A 15,824-nucleotide genomic window follows, 5' to 3' on the forward strand; every position below is an offset into this window, starting at 1 on the left:
ATTACAAGTTTCATGATATTTTCATGAATACCTGATGCTTTCATCACTTTACTGCCTCAAAGCTGTATGTTCTTGTTTTTATGCGCTTAAACTGATTTCCAGCCTGCACAGAGACTAAAAGTGGATTTTCCTAAAGAAGACAGATTCTCTTGATTTTCCACCATATTATGTGTCTCAGGACACAGGAATTACAAGTTTCATGATATTTTCATGAATACCTGATGCTTTCATCACTTTACTGCCTCAAAGCTGTATGTTCTTGTTTTTTGCGCTTAAACTGATTTCCAGCCTGCACAGAGACTAAAACTGGATGTTCCTAAAGAAGACAGATTCTCTTGATTTTCCACCATATTATGTGTCTCAGGACACAGGAATTACAAGTTTCATGATATTTTCATGAATACCTGATGCTTTCATCACTTTACTGCCTCAAAGCTGTATGTTCTTGTTTTATGCGCTTAAACTGATTTCCAGCCTGCACAGAGACTAAAAGTGGATTTTCCTAAAGAAGACAGATTCTCTTGATTTTCCACCATATTATGTGTCTCAGGACACAGGAATTACAAGTTTCATGATATTTTCATGAATACCTGATGCTTTCATCACTTTACTGCCTCAAAGCTGTATGTTCTTGTTTTTATGCGCTTAAACTGATTTCCAGCCTGCACAGAGACTAAAACTGGATGTTCCTAAAGAAGACAGATTCTCTTGATTTTCCACCATATTATGTGTCTCAGGACACAGGAATTACAAGTTTCATGATATTTTCATGAATACCTGATGCTTTCATCACTTTACTGCCTCAAAGCTGTATGTTCTTGTTTTTATGCGCTTAAACTGATTTCCAGCCTGCACAGAGACTAAAACTGGATGTTCCTAAAGAAGACAGATTCTCTTGATTTTCCACCATATTATGTGTCTCAGGACACAGGAATTACAAGTTTCATGATATTTTCATGAATACCTGATGCTTTCATCACTTTACTGCCTCGAAGCTGTATGTTCTTGTTTTTATGCGCTTAAACTGATTTCCAGCCTGCACAGACTAAAAGTGGATTTTCCTAAAGAATACAGATTCTCTTGATTTTCCACCATATTATGTGTCTCAGGACACAATTTACAAGTTTCATGATATTTTCATGAATACCTGATGCTTTCATCACTTTACTGCCTCAAAGCTGTATGTTCTTGTTTTTATGCGCTTAAACTGATTTCCAGCCTGCACAGAGACTAAAACTGGATGTTCCTAAAGAAGACAGATTCTCTTGATTTTCCACCATATTATGTGTCTCAGGACACAGGAATTACAAGTTTCATGATATTTTCATGAATACCTGATGCTTTCATCACTTTACTGCCTCAAAGCTGTATGTTCTTGTTTTTATGCGCTTAAACTGATTTCCAGCCTGCACAGAGACTAAAAGTGGATTTTCCTAAAGAATACAGATTCTCTTGATTTTCCACCATATTATGTGTCTCAGGACACAGGAATTACAAGTTTCATGATATTTTCATGAATACCTGATGCTTTCATCACTTTACTGCCTCAAGCTGTATGTTCTTGTTTTTATGCGCTTAAACTGATTTCCAGCCTGCACAGAGACTAAAAGTGGATGTTCCTAAAGAAGACAGATTCTCTTGATTTTCCACCATATTATGTGTCTCAGGACACAGGAATTACAAGTTTCATGATATTTTCATGAATACCTGATGCTTTCATCACTTTACTGCCTCAACGCTGTATGTTCTTGTTTTTATGCGCTTAAACTGATTTCCAGCCTGCAAAGAGACTAAAAGTGGATTTTCCTAAAGAAGACAGATTCTCTTGATTTTCCACCATATTATGTGTCTCAGGACACAGGAATTACAAGTTTCATGATATTTTCATGAATACCTGATGCTTTCATCACTTTACTGCCTCAAAGCTGTATGTTCTTGTTTTTATGCGCTTAAACTGATTTCCAGCCTGCACAGAGACTAAAAGTGGATTTTCCTAAAGAATACAGATTCTCTTGATTTTCCACCATATTATGTGTCTCAGGACACAGGAATTACAAGTTTCATGATATTTTCATGAATACCTGATGCTTTCATCACTTTACTGCCTCAAAGCTGTATGTTCTTGTTTTTATGCGCTTAAACTGATTTCCAGCCTGCACAGAGACTAAAACTGGATGTTCCTAAAGAAGACAGATTCTCTTGATTTTCCACCATATTATGTGTCTCAGGACACAGGAATTACAAGTTTCATGACATTTTCATGAATACCTGATGCTTTCATCACTTTACTGCCTCAAAGCTGTATGTTCTTGTTTTATGCGCTTAAACTGATTTCCAGCCTGCACAGAGACTAAAAGTGGATTTTCCTAAAGAATACAGATTCTCTTGATTTTCCACCATATTATGTGTCTCAGGACACAGGAATTACAAGTTTCATGATATTTTCATGAATACCTGATGCTTTCATCACTTTACTGCCTCAAAGCTGTATGTTCTTGTTTTATGCGCTTAAACTGATTTCCAGCCTGCACAGAGACTAAAACTGGATGTTCCTAAAGAAGACAGATTCTCTTGATTTTCCACCATATTATGTGTCTCAGGACACAGGAATTACAAGTTTCATGATATTTTCATGAATACCTGATGCTTTCATCACTTTACTGCCTCAAAGCTGTATGTTCTTGTTTTTATGCGCTTAAACTGATTTCCAGCCTGCACAGAGACTAAAACTGGATGTTCCTAAAGAAGACAGATTCTCTTGATTTTCCACCATATTATGTGTCTCAGGACACAGGAATTACAAGTTTCATGACATTTTCATGAATACCTGATGCTTTCATCACTTTACTGCCTCAAAGCTGTATGTTCTTGTTTTTATGCGCTTAAACTGATTTCCAGCCTGCACAGAGACTAAAACTGGATGTTCCTAAAGAAGACAGATTCTCTTGATTTTCCACCATATTATGTGTCTCAGGACTAGGGATGGGCATCGAGAACCGGTTCTGTTTTAGAACCGGTTCCCAGTGAACCGATTGTTTGGGATCGTTAGCCAAATTCTTTAACGGTTCTGCTAACGGTCCTCTGTGGCGCGTTGCGCCGAACTTTTTAGTTTCTTCAGACTGCAGCAAACATGGCAACGAGGCAGAAGCGCTCTAAAGTTTGGCTCTATTTCACACGACAAAATGACAACTACGCCACTTGTAACGTGTGTCAAAAATCTATTTCGTCGAAGGGAGGAAATACAACTACGGTAATATGAAGAAGCATTTGAACACAGCATGGAATTAAATGACAGGAATGTCATGTGTTCGATGCAGCAGCTCAGCTAACGTCGGCGCTTCATCTCTTTCTGTCCAAGGTAAACTCCTCCAAAGTGATCACAACCACTCACTGTGTGAAGCAATGTGCCTTTATTGTGTGGAGTCGATCAAGTTATCTTCTGTCCCTTCGTTTGAAGCATACATTTGAGCTCCGGCATTGGTCCCATTATCGATCACTTCACGTTTGGATTGAAAGTCCACTTTTGAGAAATGTTTGATCGTAACGGTATTAATTATCGGAGGGCGTGTGTTATCAGCAAACGTTCGCGTTATCGTGTTAACCCATTATTAAACTGAGCATATCGATTTTTAATCCATTATTAAACTTAGCATATAGCTACGCTAGCTTAGCTACAGAATCTTCCATTTTCAGCCCCCTACATTGAGGCAGAGGTCGTATTTGCCTCCCCTCTTAATGTGGCTTTATGTCAGCTCAGCAAATTCAGCGATTTTGTTAGTGCCATTTGTTTCATTGTGTAAACCAGCTTTCACTATTTAAATAATCTCCATTGCCATCCAATTTAGCTGATGACGTTCAGAGTCAGACCGGTTCAGAGGCTGGTCGTCTGGGTCACAGGCTACAGCGCGTCTTGTACACCTCCTCATATCTTTGTGTTCAGGCATCCTCCACCCCATCTGAGAGAGTGTTCTCCACGGCTGGAGACACAATAAGTCCTGAGAGATCGCGTATCCTCCCGGAGAAAGCAGACATGCTTATTTTTCTGCACAAGAATTGTTGATGATCCATACAATTGATGGTGCACACTTGGTATTTGCCACTGCTAGTTTCATTTTTGGCAGCTCAGTTAATATACCCTTTAAAAAAAAAGGAAGGAGCACTGTAATTTCTAGGAACATGTTTAAATTAAACAGAATACATTTTATTTAAGTTATGTAAGTTTTATTTTAAGTTCAAGAGTAATATCGTATAAATGTTTTTGCTTATTTAAAAAAAGTAAATGTGTATGTATACATACTGTGTGTGCAGCATTATATAAAAGAAAATTAATGTGAATAAACCCGTTTGTGCTCTTTTTTTCACCCCTTGCCCAAAAGAATCGATAAGAGAATCGATAAGGAATCGAATCGATAAGCAGGAATCGATAAGGTATCGGAATCGTTAAAATCTTATCAATTCTCATCCCTACTCAGGACACAGGAATTACAAGTTTCATGACATTTTCATGAATACCTGATGCTTTCATCACTTTACTGCCTCAACGCTGTATGTTCTTGTTTTATGCGCTTAAACTGATTTCCAGCCTGCACAGAGACTAAAACTGGATGTTCCTAAAGAAGACAGATTCTCTTGATTTTCCACCATATTATGTGTCTCAGGACACAGGAATTACAAGTTTCATGACATTTTCATGAATACCTGATGCTTTCATCACTTTACTGCCTCGAAGCTGTATGTTCTTGTTTTTTGCGCTTAAACTGATTTCCAGCCTGCACAGAGACTAAAACTGGATGTTCCTAAAGAAGACAGATTCTCTTGATTTTCCACCATATTATGTGTCTCAGGACACAGGAATTACAAGTTTCATGACATTTTCATGAATACCTGATGCTTTCATCACTTTACTGCCTCAACGCTGTATGTTCTTGTTTTTATGCGCTTAAACTGATTTCCAGCCTGCACAGAGACTAAAACTGGATGTTCCTAAAGAAGACAGATTCTCTTGATTTTCCACCATATTATGTGTCTCAGGACACAGGAATTACAAGTTTCATGATATTTTCATGAATACCTGATGCTTTCATCACTTTACTGCCTCAAAGCTGTATGTTCTTGTTTTTATGCGCTTAAACTGATTTCCAGCCTGCAAAGAGACTAAAAGTGGATTTTCCTAAAGAATACAGATTCTCTTGATTTTCCACCATATTATGTGTCTCAGGACACAGGAATTACAAGTTTCATGATATTTTCATGAATACCTGATGCTTTCATCACTTTACTACCTCAAAGCTGTATGTTCTTGTTTTTATGCGCTTAAACTGATTTCCAGCCTGCTCAGAGACTAAAAGTGGATTTTCCTAAAGAATACAGATTCTCTTGATTTTCCACCATATTATGTGTCTCAGGACACAGGAATTACAAGTTTCATGATATTTTCATGAATACCTGATGCTTTCATCACTTTACTGCCTCAAAGCTGTATGTTCTTATTTTTATGCGCTTAAACTGATTTCCAGCCTGCACAGAGACTAAAACTGGATGTTCCTAAAGAAGACAGATTCTCTTGATTTTCCACCATATTATGTGTCTCAGGACACAGGAATTACAAGTTTCATGATATTTTCATGAATACCTGATGCTTTCATCACTTTACTGCCTCAAGCTGTATGTTCTTGTTATATGCGCTTAAACTGATTTCCAGCCTGCACAGAGACTAAAAGTGGATTTTCCTAAAGAATACAGATTCTCTTGATTTTCCACCATATTATGTGTCTCAGGACACAGGAATTACAAGTTTCATGATATTTTCATGAATACCTGATGCTTTCATCACTTTACTGCCTCAAAGCTGTATGTTCTTGTTTTATGCGCTTAAACTGATTTCCAGCCTGCACAGAGACTAAAACTGGATGTTCCTAAAGAAGACAGATTCTCTTGATTTTCCACCATATTATGTGTCTCAGGACACAGGAATTACAAGTTTCATGACATTTTCATGAATACCTGATGCTTTCATCACTTTACTGCCTCGAAGCTGTATGTTCTTGTTTTTTGCGCTTAAACTGATTTCCAGCATGCAAAGAGACAAAAAGTGGATTTTCCTAAAGAATACAGATTCTCTTGATTTTCCACCATATTATGTGTCTCAGGACACACAATTTACAAGTTTCATGATATTTTCATGAATACCTGATGCTTTCATCACTTTACTGCCTCAAAGCTGTATGTTCTTGTTTTTTGCGCTTAAACTGATTTCCAGCCTGAACAGAGACTAAAACTGGATGTTCCTAAAGAAGACAGATTCTCTTGATTTTCCACCATATTATGTGTCTCAGGACACAGGAATTACAAGTTTCATGATATTTTCATGAATACCTGATGCTTTCATCACTTTACTGCCTCAAAGCTGTATGTTCTTGTTTTTATGCGCTTAACCCTCCCGTTGCCCTCGGGTCAATCTGACCCTCGTAACTGTAGATACACGTACATATGTGAATTACAAGCCTCTGCCCCTGTCCTCTGGGTCAAAAAGACCCAGGTTTGGGTCAGAGTGACCCCGGCGCGTATCCTCCGTGCTCTGCTGGGTCAGAATGACCCGAGTTGAATCCCACGCGCCCCCCTCCTGTTGTCCTCGGGTCAATCTGACCCGCGTAACTGTATATACAGGTACATGTGTGAATTACAGGCCCTCTGCCCCTGTCCTCTGGGTCAAAAAGACCCCGCTCTGGGTCAGAGTGACCCCGGCTCGTATCCGTGCTCTGCGGGGTCAGAATGACCCGAGTGGCATCCCACGCGCCTACGTTATTTGGGTCAGAGTGACCCCGGCGCGTATCCTCCGTGCTCTGCTGGGTCAGAATGACCCGAGTTGAATCCCACGCGCCCCCCCTCCCGTTGTCCTCGGGTCAATCTGACCCGCGTAACTGTATATACAGGTACATGTGTGAATTACAGGCCCTCTACCCCTGTCCTCTGGGTCAAAAAGACCCCGCTCTGGGTCAGAGTGACCCAGGTCTCAACGCGGGTCTTTCTGACCTTTCTCTCTGTCGGGTGAAAACGACCCGACGCCCGGAACCACCGCAAAGCTCCGCCCCGCGCTTCATTTCCTTCGCCGCCGCGTGGGTTTTTTTTTTTTGTCATCGGCCACCGAGCGGGACACAGACGGACTACGACGGCCAGTCGGCAGTTGTGTCTGCAGAGACAACTGCCGGGCCCGCCGCCGCCGCCGCCGACGCACGCGCGCACGCAGGCCCGCCCTCCATCCATCCTGGACTTGTACACCTCCAGAGTCTGCGGGCGGCGGCGGCTGCGGGCTGGAAAGATAACTGCAGATCATTCGCACCCCAACACACAAGCCGTTCCGACTGTCCTTTTCGTAGGCGCTACAGAGCACCACCGTAAACTCCGTAAAAACACACCCGACACACGTGGAAGAAAACACAAAACACAAAAAAAACCACAAAAAAAACCCCAAGCATACACACAGGAAACGGCTTCTTCCCAACCGGGCCGTCGCTCTGCTAAACCGTTAATCAGAAACGTCTACACGCGTGCACCGTCACCACTTTATTTCTGCACAATAATGAAAACCACCTTTTTAATAATAATAATAATAATAATAATAATAATAACGTCTTTCCCACACGTCGGACGTAGCCGGAGGCGGCGGCGGCGGCGGCGGCACAACATTGCGTCGCCGAATACGTTCCCGGTTCACGTGAAATGCAAAAAGATTGACGCGGGGAGAAATAGGATCACAGGACACAGGACTTGTGGTTGTTGTTGTTTGAAACTTGCGTTTATTTCATTTGGTCATCACCTGCAGCGTTACAAGCAAAGACGCACGCGCACGCACGCACGCACACGCAGACCTCGGCCCTTTTTCCTTCTCCGGTAACAGTTCCCGCTCCCGAGTGCCCGCACTGCCGACCGCACGCCGCGATACGTAACGTTCCGTACTCGCGTCGTCCCCTCGGGTCAAAATAACGACTCGACGTGTAGACGACGACGACGACGACGACGACGCGTACTACTAACGCCGTCTTTGGTGCCCGGTGGTGTGCCGCCGCCTCTGCTGCTGCTGCTGCTGCTGCTGCTGCTGCTGCTTGTTGCTGCTTGTTGCTGCTACTGCCTCTGCTCGCCTCTGCTCCTGCTGTTTGTTCGCCTCTGCTCCTGCTCGCTGCCGCCTGCCGCTCCTATTGCTGCCGTTGCCAAAAGTCATCATGACGGCGCGTAGATTCACCAGAAGTCAGATTGTCGAAATGCTGGTGGACCCGGCGCGCGACGCTTCGCCGTCATTAGAAGAACGCGGTAGCGGTCGTCCTAGCGGTCGTCCTAGCGGTCGTCCTAGCGGTCGTCCTCGCGGTCGTCCTCGCCTCAAAGACGTCGCGACGGCGCCTCGTTTCGCCGACGGTCGGGTCGTCGACCCGGCGCGCGACGCGTCCCCTTCGGGAGTAGGACCCGGAGAAACGGAACGAGACGAACGAAAAGGACGAGAAGAACGAGGAGGAGAAGAAGAAGAAGAAGAAGCGCGAGAAAAAGGCGGTAGCGGTCGCGGTCGCGGTCGTCCTCGCGGTCGTCCTCGCCTCAAAGACGTGGTGGCGGCGGCGGCGCCTCGTTTCGCCGACGCGTCCTCTTCGGGAGTAGGACCCGGAGAAATGGAACGAGATGAACGAGAAGGACGAGGAGAAGAAGAAGAAGAAGAAGCGCGAGAAAAAGGCGGTAGCGGTCGCGGTCGCGGTCGTCCTCGCGGTCGTCCTCGCCTCAAAGACGTGGTGGCGGCGGCGGCGCCTCGTTTCGCCGACGGTCGGGTCGTCGACCCGGCGCGCGACGCGTCCTCTTCGGGAGTAGGACCCGGAGGAACGGAACGATACAAACGAGAACGAGAAGGCTGTAGTGGTGGAGGAGAGGACCGCCGCTCTGCCAAATCCATTGCGACCGCGAGTCGTTTCCCCAGAATTCAGGATGTCGAAATGTTGGTCCGTCAACCGTCAGGAAGAGGAGGAGGAGGAGGAGGAGGAGGAGGAGGAGGAGGAGGAGGAGAAGGAGAAGGAGAAGAAGAAGACGAAGAAGAAGACAAAGAAGAAGTAGAAGAAGAAGTAGAAGTAGACAAAGAAGTAGAAGAAGAAGAAGACGAAGAAGTAGACGAAGAAGAAGAAGTAGACCAAGAAGAAGAAGTAGATGAAGAAGTAGATGAAGAAGTCGATGAAGAAGAAGAAGAAGAAGAAGAAGAAGAAGCAGCAGACGCCGCCGCCGCCGCCGCCGCCGCTTCACGAGGCAAAAGACGGACCTTGCTGTCGAAAAACGGTGAAATATCGTGGTCCTCGACGCCGTACGACAGAGCGGGGCGCCCGGAATCGCCGCCCGCCCCGCTCCGGGGGCCCACGGCGTACGCAAAGTCGCACGCCCGGGACGCGGCCTCGACGTTCCGCATGTTTGTCACGCCGGCCGTGGAAAGGATCGTCCTGGAGATGACCAATCTGGAGGGCTCGCGAAAATACGGCGGCGGCTGGAAAGGATGGACGAGACCGACCTGCGCGCCTACATGGGCCTGCTGATCTTGGCGGGCGTGTACAGGTCCCGGGGCGAGGCCCTCTCCAGTCTGTGGGACGCCGAGAGCGGCAGGGCCGTTTTCCGCGCCACGATGCCGCTCAAACGCTTTCACTCGTGGTCGAGACTGCTGCGCTTTGACGACCGCGAGACGCGAGGCGAGAGACGCGCGACCGACAAACTGGCGGCCGTGAGGGAGGTCTGGGAAGCGGGGGTGGCGCGCCTGCCGCCTTCCTCGACTCGGGGCCCCGAAGTGACGGTGGACGAGCAACTGGTTCCCTTCAGAGGTATACCGTTTGGCCGCCCGCCGCCGCCGCCGCCGCCGGCTCTGCTTTTGATGATGATGGCGACGGTGGTGGTGGTGGTGGTGGTGGTGGTGGTAATAATTGTAATAATAATAATAATAATAATAATAATAATAATCCTCTCTCTCTCGCACGCTCTCGTCCGCCAGGCCGGTGTCCTTTCAGGCAGTACATGCCCAGCAAGCCCGCGAAATACGGCATCAAGTCGTGGGTGGCCTGCGACGCCAGGTCCAGCTACGCGTGGAAGATGCAAATCTACACCGGCAAGCCCAGCGGCGGACGACCGGAAAAGAATCTGGGCACGAGGGTCGTGCTCGACGTGACCGAGGGCCTGACGGGGCGCAACGTCACGTGCGACAATTTCTTCACCTCCTACGAACTCGCGCGGCTGCTCCTGCTCAGGAACAACACCGTGGTCGGCACGGTGAGAAAGAACAAGCCCGAGCTGCCGCGCGCTGCTCGCGTGCGCCAGAGACCCGTCTTTTTCGTCAATGTTTGCCTTCACGCCCGACGCCACGCCGTCTCCTACCTGCCGAAAAAGAGCGGCAAAAAAAACGTGGTCCTCCTGAGCACCAAGCACGCGCGGGGCGACGTCAGCGACCGCGCCGACGCCAAGCCCCTCGTCGTCCTGGACTACAACCGCAACAAGGGCGGCGTGGACAACCTCGACAAGGTCGTCGGGACCTACAGCTGCCGAAGGATGACCGCCCGCTGGCCCCTGGTCGTCTTCCACAACATGCTCGACGTGTCTGCCTACGACGCCTTTGTGATATGGCGAGAGGTCCACCCCGACTGGATGCCCGGCAAACGCAACAAGAGGAGGGTGTTTCTCGAGCTGCTGGGAAAGGCGCTCGCCTATCCCTTCATGGAGAGGCGGAAGCGTCTGCCGCGCACGGAGGCGTCCGCCGCCATTGTCGCCAAAGCTACCCGGGTGGCCTCCTCCGAGTCCTCCTCCTCCTCCTCCTCTGACGCCGCCGCCGCCGCCGCCGCAGGAGCGTGCGAAGCCTCGGCCTCCTCCTCCGAGACCTTGTCCTCCGAGACCGCCGCCGCCGCCGTGCCGCGCGGGGTGGCCAGTAAGCGAAAGAGGTGTCAGATCTGCCCCTGGAAGAAGGACTCTAAAACATACACCGTGTGCAACGGGTGCAACAAGTACATCTGCAAGGGCTGCACGCTGACATACTGCCCGACGTGTGCCGATGCTTAGGGTCCCCTCTATCGCCTCTGCCGTTGTCCTCGGGACTAAAACGTGTGTGTGTGTGTGTGTGTGTGTGTGTGTGTGTGTGTGTGTGTGTAGTTGTGTGTGTGTGTGTGTGTTTGTGTGTGCGCAAGGCTCCAGTTTGACCCCAGGACGCAGGGTGTATGATTTCCGAGTAAAGGCAACACGAGGGTTAAACTGATTTCCAGCCTGCACAGAGACTAAAAGTGGATTCTCCGAAAGAATACAGATTTTCTTGATTTTCCACCATATTATGTGTCTTAGGACACAGGATTTACAAGTTTCGTGATATTTTCATGAATACCTGATGCTTTGATCACTTTTCTGCCTCAAAGCTGTATGTTCATTTTTTTTCATGCTCCCTCCCGTTGCCCTCGGGTCAATCTGACCCTCGTAACTGTAGATACACGTACATGTGTGAATTACAAGCCTCTACCCCTGTCCTCTGGGTCAAAAAGACCCAGCTCTGGGTCAGAGTGACCCCGGCGTGTATCCGTACTCTGGGTCAGAAAGACCCGAGTTGAATCCCACGTGCCCCTCCCGTTATCCTCGGGTCAATCTGACCCGCGTAACTGTATATACACGTACATGTGTGAATTACAGGCCCTCTACCCCTGTCCTCTGGGTCAAAAAGACCCAGCTCTGGGTCAGAGTGACCCAGGTCTGGGTCAGAGTGACCCCGGCGTGTATCCGTACTCTGGGTCAGAAAGACCCGAGTTGAATCCCACGTGCCCCTCCCGTTGTCCTCGGGTCAATCTGACCCGCGTAACTGTATATACACGTACATGTGTGAATTACAGGCCCTCTACCCCTGTCCTCTGGGTCAAAAAGACCCAGCTCTGGGTCAGAGTGACCCAGGTCTGGGTCAGAGTGACCCGCCAGATCCGCCCTGGGTCAGAAAGACCCGAGTTGCATCCCACGTGCCTACGTTCTTTGGGTCAGAGTGTGTGTGTGTGTGTGTTGTGTGTGTGTGTGTGTGTGTGGTTGTGTGTGTGTGTGTTTGTGTGTGCGCAAGGCTCCAGTTTGACCCCAGGACGCAGGGTGTATGCTTTCTGAGTAAAGGCAACACGAGGGTTAAACTGATTTCCAGCCTGCACAGAGACTAAAAGTGGATTCTCCGAAAGAATACAGATTTTCTTGATTTTCCACCATATTATGTGTCTTAGGACACAGGATTTACAAGTTTCGTGATATTTTCATGAATACCTGACGCTTTCATCACTTTACTGCCTCAAAGCTGTATGTTCATTTTTTCATGCTCCCTCCCGTTGCCCTCGGGTCAATCTGACCCTCGTAACTGTAAATACACGTACATATGTGAATTACAAGCCTCTACCCCTGTCCTCTGGGTCAAAAAGACCCAGCTCTGGGTCAGAGTGACCCAGGTCTGGGTCAGAGTGACCCAGCGGTGTATCCGTACTCTGGGTCAGAAAGACCCGAGTTGAATCCCACGTGCCCCTCCCGTTATCCTCGGGTCAATCTGACCCGCGTAACTGTATATACACGTACATGTGTGAATTACAGGCCCTCTACCCCTGTCCTCTGGGTCCAAAAGACCCAGCTCTGGGTCAGAGTGACCCAGGTCTGGGTCAGAGTGACCCCGGCGTGTATCCGTACTCTGGGTCAGAAAGACCCGAGTTGAATCCCACGTGCCCCTCCCGTTGTCCTCGGGTCAATCTGACCCGCGTAACTGTATATACACGTACATGTGTGAATTACAGGCCCTCTACCCCTGTCCTCTGGGTCAAAAAGACCCAGCTCTGGGTCAGAGTGACCCAGGTCTGGGTCAGAGTGACCCAGGTCTGGGTCAGAGTGACCCCGGCGCGTATCCGCGCCCTGGGTCAGAAAGACCCGAGTTGCATCCCACGTGCCTACGTTCTTTGGGTCAGAGTGTGTGTGTGTGTGTGTGTGTGTGTGTGTGTGTGTGTGTGTGTGTGTGTGTGTGTGTGTGTGTGTGCGCAAGGCTCCAGTTTGACCCCAGGACGCAGGGTGTATGCTTTCTGAGTAAAGGCAACACAAGGGTTAAACTGATTTCCAGCCTGCACAGAGACTAAAACTGGATGTTCCTAAAGAAGACAGATTCTCTTGATTTTCCACTGTATTATGTGTCTCAGGACACAGGAATTACAAGTTTCATGATATTTTCATGAATACCTGATGCTTTCATCACTTTACTGCCTCAAAGCTGTATGTTCTTGTTTTTATGCGCTTAAACTGATTTCCAGCCTGCACAGAGACTAAAACTGGATGTTCCTAAAGAAGACAGATTCTCTTGATTTTCCACCATATTATGTGTCTCAGGACACAGGAATTACAAGTTTCATGATATTTTCATGAATACCTGATGCTTTCATCACTTTACTGCCTCAAAGCTGTATGTTCTTGTTTTTATGCGCTTAAACTGATTTCCAGCCTGCACAGAGACTAAAACTGGATGTTCCTAAAGAAGACAGATTCTCTTGATTTTCCACCATATTATGTGTCTCAGGACACACAATTTACAAGTTTCATGATATTTTCATGAATACCTGATGCTTTCATCACTTTACTGCCTCAAAGCTGTATGTTCTTGTTTTTATGCGCTTAAACTGATTTCCAGCCTGCACAGAGACTAAAACTGGATGTTCCTAAAGAAGACAGATTCTCTTGATTTTCCACCATATTATGTGTCTCAGGACACACAATTTACAAGTTTCATGATATTTTCATGAATACCTGATGCTTTCATCACTTTACTGCCTCAAAGCTGTATGTTCTTGTTTTATGCGCTTAAACTGATTTCCAGCCTGCACAGAGACTAAAACTGGATGTTCCTAAAGAAGACAGATTCTCTTGATTTTCCACCATATTATGTGTCTCAGGACACAGGAATTACAAGTTTCATGATATTTTCATGAATACCTGATGCTTTCATCACTTTACTGCCTCAAAGCTGTATGTTCTTGTTTTTATGCGCTTAAACTGATTTCCAGCCTGCACAGAGACTAAAACTGGATGTTCCTAAAGAAGACAGATTCTCTTGATTTTCCACCATATTATGTGTCTCAGGACACACAATTTACAAGTTTCATGATATTTTCATGAATACCTGATGCTTTCATCACTTTACTGCCTCAAAGCTGTATGTTCTTGTTTTTATGCGCTTAAACTGATTTCCAGCCTGCACAGAGACTAAAACTGGATGTTCCTAAAGAAGACAGATTCTCTTGATTTTCCACCATATTATGTGTCTCAGGACACAGGAATTACAAGTTTCATGATATTTTCATGAATACCTGATGCTTTCATCACTTTACTGCCTCAAAGCTGTATGTTCTTGTTTTATGCGCTTAAACTGATTTCCAGCCTGCACAGAGACTAAAACTGGATGTTCCTAAAGAAGACAGATTCTCTTGATTTTCCACCATATTATGTGTCTCAGGACACAGGAATTACAAGTTTCATGACATTTTCATGAATACCTGATGCTTTCATCACTTTACTGCCTCGAAGCTGTATGTTCTGTTTTTTATGCTTAAAACTGATTTCCAGCCTGCAGAGAGAAAAAAAAATGGATCCTAAAGAAGAGAGATTCTCTTGATTTTACACCATATTATGTGTCTCAGGACACACAATTTACAAGTTTCATGATATTTTCATGAATACCTGATGCTTTCATCACTTTACTGCCTCAAAGCTGTATGTTCTTGTTTTATGCGCTTAAACTGATTTCCAGCCTGCACAGAGACTAAAACTGGATGTTCCTAAAGAAGACAGATTCTCTTGATTTTCCACCATATTATGTGTCTCAGGACACAGGAATTACAAGTTTCATGATATTTTCATGAATACCTGATGCTTTCATCACTTTACTGCCTCAAAGCTGTATGTTCTTGTTTTATGCGCTTAAACTGATTTCCAGCCTGCACAGAGACTAAAACTGGATGTTCCTAAAGAAGACAGATTCTCTTGATTTTCCACCATATTATGTGTCTCAGGACACAGGAATTACAAGTTTCATGATATTTTCATGAATACCTGATGCTTTCATCACTTTACTGCCTCAAAGCTGTATGTTCTTGTTTTTATGCGCTTAAACTGATTTCCAGCCTGCACAGAGACTAAAACTGGATGTTCCTAAAGAAGACAGATTCTCTTGATTTTCCACCATATTATGTGTCTCAGGACACAGGAATTACAAGTTTCATGATATTTTCATGAATACCTGATGCTTTCATCACTTTACTGCCTCAAAGCTGTATGTTCTTGTTTTTATGCGCTTAAACTGATTTCCAGCCTGCACAGAGACTAAAACTGGATGTTCCTAAAGAAGACAGATTCTCTTGATTTTCCACCATATTATGTGTCTCAGGACACACAATTTACAAGTTTCATGATATTTTCATGAATACCTGATGCTTTCATCACTTTACTGCCTCAAAGCTGTATGTTCTTGTTTTTATGCGCTTAAACTGATTTCCAGCCTGCACAGAGACTAAAACTGGATGTTCCTAAAGAAGACAGATTCTCTTGATTTTCCACCATATTATGTGTCTCAGGACACAGGAATTACAAGTTTCATGATATTTTCATGAATACCTGATGCTTTCATCACTTTACTGCCTCAAAGCTGTATGTTCTTGTTTTTATGCGCTTAAACTGATTTCCAGCCTGCACAGAGACTAAAACTGGATGTTCCTAAAGAAGACAGATTCTCTTGATTTTCCACCATATTATGTGTCTCAGGACACAGGAATTACAAGTTTCATGATATTTTC

At 45.8% G+C, this 15,824-nt stretch overlaps 1 pseudogene; it reads left to right on the forward strand.

Annotated features, from left to right (window-relative positions):
• The first annotated feature begins 8,219 nt into the window (after window positions 1–8,219).
• Window positions 8,220–11,055, forward strand: LOC130201615 (piggyBac transposable element-derived protein 4-like; annotated as a pseudogene).
• The last annotated feature ends 4,769 nt before the right edge of the window (window positions 11,056–15,824 follow it).

This window comes from Pseudoliparis swirei, chromosome 11 (assembly GCF_029220125.1).
Source record: "Pseudoliparis swirei isolate HS2019 ecotype Mariana Trench chromosome 11, NWPU_hadal_v1, whole genome shotgun sequence".
Classification (NCBI taxonomy): Eukaryota; Metazoa; Chordata; class Actinopteri; order Perciformes; family Liparidae; genus Pseudoliparis; species Pseudoliparis swirei.